General features: G+C 45.9%; 1 protein-coding gene across 1 annotated transcript in view; it reads left to right on the top strand.

Moving 5' to 3' along the window:
* The window catches only part of USP30 (ubiquitin specific peptidase 30), a 446442-nt gene that overhangs the window by 136835 nt on the left and 295618 nt on the right, over nt 1–13989 (top strand). The gene's annotated exons all lie outside the window — the stretch shown is intronic.

Below are 13989 nucleotides of genomic sequence, written 5' to 3' on the forward strand. Positions count from 1 at the left end.
TTCGAGGAGCATGTGGTAGGGGCGGCAGCTCTTCCACTTTTCGTGGCTACAACCAATATCGTTCCTATAACGACAATAGACAACAAAATAACTACCAGTCTCAAAATCGCCAGACCAATTCAAAACCATACCAGAGAAAAACCACGTAGAGAGGTGGTTCCAATGCTAAGAAACAGTGACAACCCCAGCGTAAAGTACACACCGTCTGTGAAAATTGGAGGTCGGATCTCCAAGTCCATCTTAAATTGGTCAAACATCACCTCGGATCATTGGGTCCTGGATGTGATCTCAAAGGGACATACTCTAGAAGTTATAAAATTTCCTCCCAACCGCCCACCTACTGGTCCGCCCCCACCTCATTACAGAGAAATATTGGCTCAAGTCAAATTGATGATCAAAAAAGGGGCTGTCGAAGTGGTACCGCAGGGGCAGCAGGGCAAGGGCTTTTACTCCCGCTTCTTTATAATCAAGAAAAAGTCGGGAGAGTGGCGCCCTATTTTGGACTTGCGGGCCCTGAACAAATTCATCACATAAAAAACAATTTTTCAATTTATAAAGCTTTATTCAACATTTGTCATAAAAGCATTCACCTAACCCTAATACAATAAATACTACATGTAAAAATACTTCTAAAAATACATATTAAACATTAAATGTCGAATAATACATAGTAAAATATACATCGATATTACAACACGTTATTACACTTTAAAAAGTAAAGTTTCTATAGGTTAAAAGACAATAATCCATGTCGCAAAATGCAAAATTGAAGATATACGTAATTTCATTATGATGCAATAGCCGTTAATGATCGGGTACGAATTAGCCACGACCAAGCCAGAAATTTTGCTACACCAACCACAAGCAATGTTGAACAGTCTGTTTCAAGTATCCTAAGGGCTTCAGATTGGCTTCGGGTTCCCAACTTTGAGCACACCGGTTTTAACCATTTACGTCTGGGGGACAAGTACAGTGGACAACAAAACAAGAAATGAGAGATGTGTTCAGTTTCTTCATTACAATGGTGACAATGTTCATCCCATGCCGGGGACCAATGCTTCTTAAACGCATTCAATGGAAGTGTACCAATGCGAAATTGAAAATAAAGTTTTCTATCGTATGGTTTTTCAATTAAGTCCCAAAAAGTATTTAGGAAGCGAGATGTTAAATTTGAGCTTGTACTGTCACTAAACATTGTAAAATATACCATTTCCCAATATAGATCTTTTAACTTTTCCTTCGTAGGGAAGCAGGCCACATCTTTGTTGTCCCATAGATAGTCCAATTTCAATTTTGTAAGGAGTCCCCGCAACTCCCTTAACCATGGAATACTATGGAAACGGTCGAATTTGATGACATCCATCAGTGCTGCTGCATAGTGGCCTAATTCTGGGGTCACCATAACTCGTCTCCAATATAGGAGGGGCCGAAGCCTCGCTATGTCCTCAACAGATTTTCTTCCCAGGTCCAATTTTAACGGGATTGTTGGTGTGCTTTGGGGGACCATTACGATCCCTCGTAAAAACCTGTTTTCAGCTCGGCCCAATTCTCTCAGGTTTGAGAACCCCCATAGTTCAGAACCATATAAACAAGCCCCCAGGACTTTCATGGAATAAATTTCCATCACACAGTTTACAGGCTTTGTCAGTGAGGTGCGGTGTTTTAAGGAAATAGCGCCTGCTAGCTGTCTAAACTTTAGTAGGGTTGTGGTTATGTGTTGTTTCCAGCTCATGTTTTCTTGCAGAGTGATACCTAGGTATGAAAAAGAGTCCACTCTTTCTAGGGGTGTACCTTTGTATTTTATTACACCCTTAAAAGTGGACTGCTGATTGAGGCACATGAATTTTGTTTTAGTAGTGTTCAATTCCAGGCCCCTCTCATCACAATATACACCAAAGGCATCAACCACTTTTTGTAGCCCACTGGGGGTGCGGGAAAGTAGAAGTGTATCGTCCGCAAACATGAGGACTGGTACACGAGAGCCAGCTATTACTGGGGCGTCACTAGCAATCTTCTCTAGATGTTCAACGATACCATTTATATAGATAGAGAAGAGGGTTGGCGCTAGGACACACCCTTGTCTCACCCCACGTTCAACCGGAAAGGGATCAGTTACATCTCCTTGTTTGCCCCATCGAATCCTTGCAAAATTGTTTTCGTGTAGGCGAACAAGGAGTGTAAGCAATTCCTGGCTTAGGCCTGCGTCCGCCAAGGTCTGCCAGAGTTTTTCCCTGGGGACCAAGTCGAAAGCGGCTTTTAGATCTACAAAAACTGCATACAATGTCCCCTTCTTTAAAGTGACGTTTCTCCAATAGATGGTTAAAAAATGGAGGACTTGATCGACGCTACTAGTTAGGGGCCGAAACCCAGCTTGATAAGGTGACAAGATGTTATTTTCGTCGATCCATTGCTGCAATTTATTTTGAACTAATCGGCCCATTAGCTTTTGTGCTGTATCGATCAAACTAATGGGTCTGTAGTTTTTAGCCAGGGATCGGTCACCTTTCTTATATATGGGAATTATTTCAGCTCCCTTCCATGAAGCAGGCACTTTCCCTCCCATAGCCACCGCATTAGCCAGCATTGTAAAGTAGCTACACCAGGACTTCCGGTCCGATAAAAAAATATCAGCCGGAATTCCATCCATGCCTGGGGCTTTCCCCCCTGCTACACAGTCCAGTACAATACTCACATCCCTTTCAACAAATATAGGTGATTTGTAGTAAACTTGCGGAGGAGGACTAACATTATTAAACATGGGGTTACGAGCATACTGTGGTTCGAAGTATTCTATCCAGCTGCTTTTTACGACATTATTCGTAGGCTGGAGTGCTATGCCACCCTTTGCCCATTTTACTGAAGCCCAGAAGCGCTTAGAGTCCTTGGAGGCACACGCCTCCTTAAGTTCTCGCCAACAATCCTCATCCCAACGCTTCTTAGCTAATTTTTGAACCTGTCTGTACTGGTTTCTCGCCAGCCTTACTGTTTCTGCCCTTCCTGATCTTAGTTCCCTGCTAAGATTATCTCGTGCTGCCCTACAGCTCTTGTCATACCACCCTCTAGTCTCTTGGGCTTTCTTCTTTTTATTCGGGGCTATTCTTTTAAGAAAAAAACTTTGGATTTTGGAAAAAAGTATCTCATGGGCAGCCATCATATAGTCAATAAAATCAGTCATTCCATAATGGGACTTAATCTTAGCGACTTCGCCCACCACTACTTCCTTTAGAGTCTCTATTTTGGCAATGTCTTCTAGGAGCATACTCCACTTCAAATGTCGGGAGTTATTTGAACTTACAAGGTCCTGCGTAACCATGTGATCCCCACTAGGATGCTCGGGTTTTTCGTGGTAGGGATGTAGTGTCAGGCACAAAGGATTGTGATCACTTTCAATTTTTTCCTTCACTTCCATATCTACTAATTTATCCCAAGCCCTTACATCCAGGAGTATATAATCTATCCTACTGGCCGATCGGCCATTATCAAAAGTATTTTTCCCCATAGAATCTGACAGTGCCCGACCATTGGCTGCTCTAAGTCCTCTAGAAAGACAAAAACTTTTCAGTTGGATTGCAACTGTGCTCCATTTCCTAATTGCTGGGATATCTAGTTGGGGAATTCTCCACTTGGTATCCTCATCTTCGGCCAGGATCTTATCCTCCTCACCCAAGGGTTCAAAGGTAGTATTAAAATCCCCGCCTATTATTATATGGGTTGGCACTGGTAGCAATTCAATATGATTCTCAAGGGACGTTAGGGTCTCTGATGGTTTGCCCCTGGCAACTCCCCTAGAATAAAGATTAAACAGGGCTAGTTGTTGACCATTTTGCCAGCTAATGTCAAGTGCCAAAATGTCGTTAGAGGGTATAGACCTTTGTTTAACCGAACAATTCAAAGTTTGGCGTACCCAAATTAGCAGGCCCCCAGAGGGACGTCCCACTCGATTTCTTATAGCCGGGACGTAAAAGTTCAAATACCCTTGCCTGAAAATAGGTGTGAGCGACCAAGTTTCTTGGAACATGACAATGTCGTAATGGTTGATAAAGTCGACCCAGTCTGGAATATTTAGCTTATTTACAATTCCAGCTATATTCCAAGAAATAATAGATAATTGCGGTTTGGCCTTTTGGAGGTATGTCTGGTCAATATCGGGGATATTTAATGTTTCTACAGGATCTATTCCTAGTGTTACATTTCCACTCAATGTTGGTGACTTCTCAATTACCTCTGATGTTCTTCCCTGTTCCATCTGAACTCTATTTACTTCCTCTGGGACGGAAGTACAGAATACATTAGAGACCAGAAAAGAATTATCTAATGGAGGTTCATCTAACATGGAAGTCTTAACATATCCTTGGTCCAACTGCATATCTAGAGGGACGGGAGAGGCACATGCGAGTCAATCACACTCATTTAGGTCAGTTAACACAGAGTATTGGTTGTCCAAATTTAGCCCCCACTCGCATACTGGATTGGACCTAGCCCTTCTATTTCCCACAACTGTCCACTTTGTTCTCAGTATGCTAGGTTTAGCTACTAGACCTCTTCTGCTATAGAAGAAATCCAGTGTCAGTGGAACTATTTCAGCTGTCCTACGTTGTGGAGGGAGGATGTTCCGTAGGACGTCAGGCAATACTTCAGGGCCCTTGAAATTCAAGACCACACAATCCCCTTGGAATTTCTTCGCCTTAGTGCCTATCCACCTAACCCTTCTTGCTGTAAGCAGATCGTCAGATAGTTTTTCCTTGCCCCAGGGAGTTATGTGCATATTGCTACTAAGCCACTGGAGAGCCTTGTTTCTTAAGGAATCTGGAGACTCGATCTGTCCAGTTTTCAGCAAAGGTGTGTTTGCGAGTACTAAAATCAGGGGCGAGGCTTCAACAATTAGTTCAACTGGGGCAGTTTCTGGGTTTAGGATCTCAGAGGTAGTATTGCCAACTGGTTGTGCTGCATCTACAATTAGGGCCGTGTCAGGGGTATTATCGTGCATAGAGCTGGCTTGTTGGATTTGCTCAGATGGAACTTGTAAGCCGGCATTCATGTTCACCCCAAGTGATTTCCCTGCAGTCTCCATTTGTTCGAATTTAGTTACTACTAGATTTGCAATTTCCCCCACCCCCTCATTAGTTTTCCTTAGGAGGGTCTCTAGCTTGTTGACCTTATTAGCTAGTTGGTCTACTTTTGATATGAGGGGTTTCATTAATCCTAATAGTTTGGACTCTAATATACCCATAAGCTTATTTAGGAGGGTGTCCTCCCCTTCTACATTTTCATACTCTTCCTCCCTTATCCCGTCTTCCGCCCTTTTCTTTGTTCGTCTGGGTGGGGTTGCAGGTTTGTTCTTACAAGAGCGTAGGCCATATCTTCTAGGTGGTGCCTTAGTAATCCCTTTTTTGGCTCTTGGAGCGGGGACCGGAGTGGGAGGGGTATTGGTCTCTGTGACTAACTCCTCAATTGTATCAGATTTGTCTTGTTCTTCTAAATTAATTAAATCTGCAAAGGGGTCAGGTTGTTGGTCAGTAGAGGCCATGGATACATTAATTGTAGAGCGCTCATTAGGGTCCTCAATAGGGTCGGCGCCAATAAAATCATCAGTGACAGACTGAAATACCCCTGATTGATTAATTTGAGCACAGGGTGGCGAATCCACAATACCCAGGGAGGACCTCCGATTATTATTGATTTTTGTCACTACCTGGACCAGATAATTGTCCATTGTATTAGCCGGGGTGACAGGCGTTTTTTGCTTTGACATAGTGATCACACAATTATTAACAGCGAAGCCCTGGAGATATATATAACAGTAATAGTCCGATTATACTGTAAATATAGGAGTGTTTTGCCTTACCACAGTTAGGTTTAGAGGATAGAGGTAAGAGGGGTGGCCCAGTCCAGTCTCTCACAGTCTAGAACGGGCTAAAACGGGCCCGGGCTTCGCCCGGCGTCCCGCGAGACGGGGTGACTGTTGATTTATGCGCCTCCTGGCGCGCAATTGACGCGAGTAGCGTCCTGTAGGCACTTGGGAGATGTAGTTTTCTCTCCTCCCTGGACTCCGCTCGGCGGCCTCGCCCCGAGATGTAGCAGGGGTCAGGCGGCGGGAGGCGGGAGCTCAGGGAGCACAGCAGGCTGCAGGGTCACGAAGGTGCAGATAGCACTGCCAATGGGTCCAAAACAGCAGCGGAACGTCTCCAGGTAATTCACATAAAAAACATTTCAAATCAGTATGGCCTGGGCGTCAACGAGACTTACCGCTATATCCAAATAAGACACGCACTGATGACAGCGATTGAGGCGGGCACGGAGGTCCCTGAATCCTCCCCGCTGGAAGATCGCCTGCTTACGGACTACATGCAGGCTAGCGCCACCTCCCTAACGTTTTGGAAACTACTGAACAATTTGCCGGACCCCTTTCAAAAACTGAAGGATACATGGGAGAGTGAGATAGCGGAGATGGACGAGACAGACTGGAACGCTGCGATGGCCTCCCCAAGGGAAGCCGGCATCTCAGCGCGATTTCGTCTGGTGCAGTATAAGATACTACACAGGGTGTATTACACGAGGACCGCACTGCACAAATTTCACAGGGCTGATCATCCATACTGTCTGAGGGGATGTGGAGGGGAAGGTACACTGCTGCATACACTCTGGGAATGCTCGATAATTGCTGAGTATTGGCGGCTGATAATGCGTACGATTTCACAAACTCTAGAAGTCTCTGTTACACCAGATACACGAGTCTGCTTATTTAATGTATGGGGGCCTAATGATCGGACGCGCCAGGGACAGCAATGGGCCATTATAGGCTTTATGGTAGCCAAGCGAGATATAGCACAGAAATGGGGGGCGGCAGAGATCCCGATCCCGACCCTGACACAGTGGTGTAGGAATATGGATGTTACTGGTGATGGAGCGGGCAGTATATAAGCAAAGGGCTAATCCCCGAAAATGGAATAAGGTATGGCTGCCGTGGAATAGCTATCTGGGGGAGCTATGTGAACCACTACCAGAAGAAGACTCGGACACCTCGGAAGACGAGCAAGATGTGGATTAAGAGCTGCGCTGAGGGGGTAACAGTTAAGGTAGAATAGTACCGCGAAGAGTGACCTGAAGTTAAACTGACCTTTTGGGACCCTGGGCAGAGGGACGTCTGGGAGCGCTAGGCAAGGAGTGCTGTTGCAAAGATTAGATGATGGCGTAATATGATACACGTTACATATGTGATCTATCGAGTCATAAGTTGTGTTAGGTTTACAAAAATATAAAAGTAAGATGAACACTAATTCCTTCAATCAGTATTGTCATGTTTCTGGTACAGGTTTAATAATTTACTGCTGCACTGTAATTCATCAGGCAAAAAGATAAGTTATTTCTTCACAAGTAATGATTGAGTGGCAGCCGGCCTCCGGGTTGTAGGCAAATGCTGTGTACATTGTGCAGAAGTAAATAAAGTCTTACATATAAAAAAAAAACGAAAAAAAAAAACATTTCAAATGTTAACACTACTTCAAATTTTAAATTAACTCAATCCCGGAGAATTCTTCTCCACTATCGACCTCCAGGACACATATTTTCATGTGCCGATTCACCACAAACACAGAAGATATCTTCGTTTCACTGTCGGACACCTGCACTTCCAGTTCAAAGTCCTGCCATTCGGCCTTCGGTCAGCACCGAGGGTCTTTACAAAGATCATGGCTACGGTAGCTGCTTTTCAGCGCCTGCAAGGCATCCAATTTTACCCTTACCTAGATGACTGTCTTAAAAAAGGCTCCGTCATACCAGGTGGCGAATCAGCACACTCTGGTCTGCATCTCGATTTTTCGCACCTTGGGCCTTTCAGTCAATCGCCAAAAGTCACACTTTCGCCCATCACAGCAACTAGATTTTCTAGGAGCCTTGCTAATTCTCAACTGGCAAAGGTGTTTGTCTCCCAGGAACGACAGGACCGCATACTCAAGATGGTACTTTCCCTGCAGTCAAAACAGTACGTTTCTATCCGGATGTTAAAATCATTCCTGGGCATGGCTTCCTCTTGCATACATCTGATCCTACATTGCAGACTACATATGAGAGTCGTACAAGAGGAACTAGACAAGCAGTTGTAACAGATCTCGGGGTCGTTCAACGACGAGATTCACCTCACGCCCCGCATTCAATCTGCACTGGAGGGGTGGGCTCACCCTCCAAACATCTCCATGGGACGACCTTTTCAAGAGACAACTCCGACACTGACTCTCACGACAGACGGTTCATTGGAGGGTTGGGGAGCACACCTCGAAGGAATGTCCGTCAAAGGAAAGTGGACTGCGCTCCAACGCACGTGGCACATAAATCGGCTAGAACTTCTGGCAATTTTCCTTGCCCTAAAATCTTTCTAGAGGGTAGTGCAGGGCCAATCGCTGCTGGTGCGGACAGACAACCCCACCAGCATGCACTACCTCAACAAACAGGGCGGCACGAGGTCTCTTCTGCTCTCCAGACAAGCACAAGAAATATGGGACTGGGCGATCCACCATCAAGTCCATCTCTCAGCGATCCATGTGCCGGGTGTCTCCAATGTCCTAGCAGACTCACTCAGCAGGTCTCTCACAGACAATCACGAGTGGGAACTCAATCAACCAACTCTAGAGTTCATCTTCCGTCAGTGGGGCCAGCCACAGATGGATGTTTTGCGACTGCCACCAGCAGGAAATGCCAACGCTTTGCAAGTGGTCATCCCCACAGAGAGTCGAGCGGGAATGCATTTTCGATCAATTGGTCGAACAAATTCATCTACGCTTTCCCTCCACTCCCTCTAATTCTGTGCCCGTTACACAGGAGGAGGCTTCAACCCTAATCCTAATAGCACCCAGGTGGCCGCGGCGCCCATGGTTCACGGATCTCCTCCTGTTTTCTCAGAGCGATCGAATTCCGCTATATCCTCTGCCTCACCTCCTGACAATGAAGCTGGGGCAAATCTGCCATCCAAATCCGGCGTATCTCCAGCTACATGCCTGGAACCTGAACACCATGAGTTTGCACGTCTGAACATCGACGCAGATTGCAGAGAAGTGCTGGCTCACGCGCGCACTCCATGCACTATTAAAACCTATCCACTGAAGTGGAAGCATTTCTGTGTCTGGTGCCACACTAAAGCCTTGGATTCAATGACCGCCAAGCCTGAACAGATTCTGCCTTTTTCCCTGTCCCTTGCAAAATCAGGACTTTCTCATTCCACTCTTAAAGTCTCCTTGGCAGCACTCTCCCGCTTCCGTCATGATGGTTCCACGTCATTATATTCCTCTCGAATTATCCAACAGTTTTTTAAGGGCCTCTTTCGGATGTTTCCGCCCATTCGTCGCCCTCCGCCTGCTTGGTGCTTAATTTTCGTCTCAGCTCCTCCTACCTCCTTTCGAGCCCATCCATTCAGCCGGCTTAAAATTCCTCACGTGGAAAGTTGCTCTTCTGCTTGCACTAACATCCTCCAGGCGAGTAAGTGACATTCAAGCATTTACGATCCAACCTCCTTTTCTTCAGTTTTCTAAAGAAGCGGTTACACTACGCACCAATCCTAAATTTATTCCTAAGGTTCCGAGCGATTTCAACCTTAATGAACCTGTCATCCTTAAGACATTTTTCCCTAATCCTCAGTCTCCTGCAGAACGTTCCCTGCATTCTTTGGACTTAAACCGTTTGAAATTCTACATTCAACGCACTGCGCCTTTTGGAAAATCATATCAGCTCTTATGGGCTATGGCCCAATCTGCAAAGGATAGCCAGTTACCAAACAATCCATCACTAGGTGGATTTCCTCTGCCATTGCTTTTTGCCACCAACGGGCTGGAAAGCCCCTCTCTACTCCTGTACGAGCTCACTCCACAAGGGCGGTGTCAACTTCCACAGCCCTCTTTGCAGGAGTGCCTCTACGCCACGTCTGCAGAGCTGCCACGTGGTCGATCAGACACACGTTTACGAAGCACTACTGTCTCGGATCAGCAGACGCTGCAGCCGCGGCTGTGGGACAAGCGGTGCTACGGAATCTTTTCCAATAAGGTGAGCCTCTGTTGCTTCCCGCCTCCAGTCATAAAGGTATTTTCTCTTGAATCATAGAATGCACAGTTTTACGTTGAATTGTGTTATGTACTTTGTTTTATGCTACCTTTATGACTCATGTTGTGCTTTACTGCTTTCTATTCTTATTTAAGCATGTGAATCTATGAAAGACACCCCTAATACTGGAGAAGAACATAAGTTACTTACCTGTAAACTGTGGTTCTCCAGTATTGGTGTCTTTCATAGATTCACATGCGACCCACCCTTCCTCCCCTCAGAGGCTCTCTTCTCCTCATGGACTCTTTGTCACTTTGTGCTACGAAAATCTGAGGACTTGAGCTTCTGAGGAGAAGGTTCTAGAGGGTGCTGCAGCTGGAATGTTGACCATTAAAATGACACTGATATGTTACTAAAGTGAATTCTCCCTTAGGCTGCTATGGGCCTATTCTGTTCTGTGGTACTTTCTTAACTGTATGATATCTTTATATCAAATTGCTCTATATGTATATATGTATGATTATGTAATTTTTTCATCTATATATGCATAGATTACTGCTATTTTATGTACCGTGGGACTCCCACTTCGACGACTGGGAATATTCAAGCATGTGAATCTATGGAAGACACCAATACTGGAGAACCACAGTTTACAGGTAAGTAACTTATGTTCTTCTCTTACCTCTGACCCCTGCAAGTCACCCAAAAGCTTTGAACACTCCTCAAGAAGCAACCTTGATTAGATTTTAAAATGGACTATCAGCATTCTTAGAGTGCCCTCCGCATGTTGTCTGTTTCAAGTCTTGCGTCTAGCTTTGTAGTGATACCAATTGCACACCCTGTAAAAGAAAAGACATCTTGCATGGTTGTTTCCTTTGCTTGCTGTCATTTTCCCAGGGCATGCACACTTTGTACTTTTCCTGTTTTGCTTTTCAATTTTAATCTTTTCAGTAAAGCACTGCAGTTTCTGTACAAGTGAATTTAACTGCACTTTCAAATGTCTGTGTCTTTGACACTGTGCGCAGTGCTTTTATGAAATATAGGAGTTCATTCTTCTTTTTCAAAGGGATTCCTCACCATCTCTCTTTGATTATGTTCCACTCCTGGGTTGGAAAAAGTCCTCTTTTTGGCGGCTTCTCTTAGACATGGCAATAATGATATCTGAAGGCAGAGCAGATCTAAGACTACACGTTTAGATTCAGGGACTTCAATATATAGTGTACTAAGAGTACTCTTACCTCCTTAATCTTTACCCACCAGGGCTTAGTCACTTAAGCCTAGCCTCTGGTGCTCATCTGTTTCCCAAGGGGAACACCATCACACAGCTGGCCTTACACTGCCTCCCTCACCATGTATGTTTCTTTCTTTCTGAACTCTCAGTAACACAGAAAAGACCTATGCCTGTAGCTGTCTTTGCCTCTCGTGCAACAGATTGTCATCGATTACACCAGAGAAGTAAGTGCTTGTGCACCTGGGCACTCTCGTGGTTCCCAAAGGTGTGGGCACTCTGCAGTAGCACAGACTGTCCCTCCACTTTCCCCCAGCTCTGAGAAGTTCCAAATTACTTGAGGGGGCACAGGTTACAGATGAAAAAGGATCCTGTCTGCATCCAAAGAACTATACAGCCATCTTGGGCTCCACAGGCTGTGTCCCTTCAGTGCACACGTTTTTGACCACAACCACATTATGTTGTAGTTTGCCTTTTTTTAAGGTAATTTCATTGACTTGCACTCCTGTTTACAGCAGGATTTTGCACGTTAGACCAGAGGCATTGGGTGAGGCTGGTATGAACAGTCTAACGAGCCATTGTCTTTACAAACTCTGTTTGAAGGGTAGCCTTCAACAGGGTTTCTATTCTCTTTCTTCTCACTCCAGACTCTTAAATGTATTGCCTTTTTTGAGAAAATGGCCTGATATGTGATGTCCACTATTCTAGTGGGCACCCTGTATAAGTCCAAACAACCCTTATGGTGATGGTTGTAAAGTCAACCTTATAGACCAACTACCCTAGTGGTAGCATGGACAAAGCAGTCTTAGGCTAATACTTCAGAGAGCATGTGAAGCCAATTGTTTTACCAATAATAACCCCTTGAATACCAAATGAAAGGACCCCACACAAGATATATATCCAATATATATGTATTTATTACTAACACAACCCCTCTGCACTCTTTATGAGTTCAGAGTTCGAGATACAGCACAAGTTACTCAATAAGCTTACTATAAGTTGCACAAATACAATTCTGCCCTAGGGGCCTCAAGAACCATATACTAAGTAAGTGGTATAAGAACCACTTCAGAAAAGGTGAGTAGGCCTAAGGCCTAGTAAATCGCTGGGGCTACACTGAACAACCAAAGGTTATGAAGTAGGAGTCCCACAGGATGCGTGTGCAGTGTCTAAACACACACGCGGGTTCTCATAGACTTTCAATGGGAACGTAAAGTTTACAAAGTAGTTGATTTCGGGCACTTCCGGATGGACTAGAGGAAAACCCAGTTAAACTAGGACACTTGGATAGTTATTACCCACGGGAGCACCGGAGTACTCGAGTTACCTCACCCAAGGAATCCGGGTGCATGGGTGTTCTTTCGTGTCGGGTTTTGTCGTCGAATCCTATTGAGAGCTGCACAAAGATGCTGCAGGTGACCAGGAGGAAGATGTCGGGTTGGATCGAAGGGTTGATCGGAGCAATGAAGAATCTGAAAGCAGAGGGGACAGAGTCTGGGTCACTAGCCAGTGACCAGGAAGGAACCAGGCGATGTCGAGCTGCAAACAGGTGAAGAAGTGAAGCTTGTCCCTGCAGCCACGTGGACCAGGAGGCGTCGACGATGACCAGGAGCTGGATACGGACTGTCCCAAGAAGGATCTCGCTGTTGGCGGTGTCGGCTTCCGGATTGGAGTCAACAAGCCTTGGCAAAGGCAACCCACGCAGGAAGGGAAGATCGGCTTCTGTTCAGACCAGCAAGATCTGGGGAGCTTCCCCTTTACAGGAAAGCAGGAGCAAGCCCAGAGCAACCAGGCAGGCGGTGTTGATTCAAAAGGATGTCTTCAGGGGGGCCACTAGCCAATGGGCTAGCAAGCGCGAAGATGCGTCGAGGAGAAATGCAGGCACAGGCCCCACGCGGCACTCGTGGAGTGTGGAGGGCTGAGCTTCGGTGCACTTATTGCTCGGGGTTGGGGCTTCTCAAATCCCAATATACAACTTCGAGGACGCCTCAGAAGCTGCACAGTTAGCAAAAAGCAGATACTGCAGGTAGTCCGGTCCCACGTCTCATGTCCGCCACGGGTCTCAGCTTTGCTGTGAATGTGGGTCGGAGTCAGAGAAGTCTGACAGTCCAGAGGCTGCGTCGCTAAGTCTTTGGGTTCCGGAGGGAGCATCAACAAAGCAAACCGGCAAGTCACTGATGGTGCCTGTTTGCACAGGGTGGTCACTCCTTGACCACAAGGGAGATTCTTCAGTCTTCTAGTTGCAGTAGAATGTCGAAGGTCCAGAGTTTGGTTTCAGAGTTTCAGTTCAGGATAATCTAATGTCTGTAGACACAGCTCCTAGCTTTATACTATTCTAAGGGGATAGATTACCTGCTAGGTCCCTCCTATGGGCGGAACCTGGGAAGGGGTTGGTTACACCCCTTTCCCTTTTGTCCAGTTTCGCGCTGGGGCTGGAGTGCCCCAGCAACTGATTTGAACCAGGCTATGCATGGAGCACCTTGTGTGCCCCAGGCAGTGTCTCATTTCTTTCAACCCACCCTGCCCCAATACACTATAGCCTGTCTGGGGAGTTGCTAGCACCTCCCAAGGCAGGAAATCTATTGTCCAGGCCTCCCCTGCCCTGTCCAGCAGCAGGAGCTCAGACTTGTGTCTGTGGCAGCAGCATCCATTTTGTGATGCGGAGGCTCTGTTTAACTTTAACTGGGTAAAGCTACAACTACATGTCTTCTCCCTCTAGAAGGGTGGAATGCTAC

The sequence above is a fragment of the Lissotriton vulgaris genome, chromosome 11 (assembly GCF_964263255.1).
Source record: "Lissotriton vulgaris chromosome 11, aLisVul1.2, whole genome shotgun sequence".
Lineage (NCBI taxonomy): Eukaryota > Metazoa > Chordata > Amphibia > Caudata > Salamandridae > Lissotriton > Lissotriton vulgaris.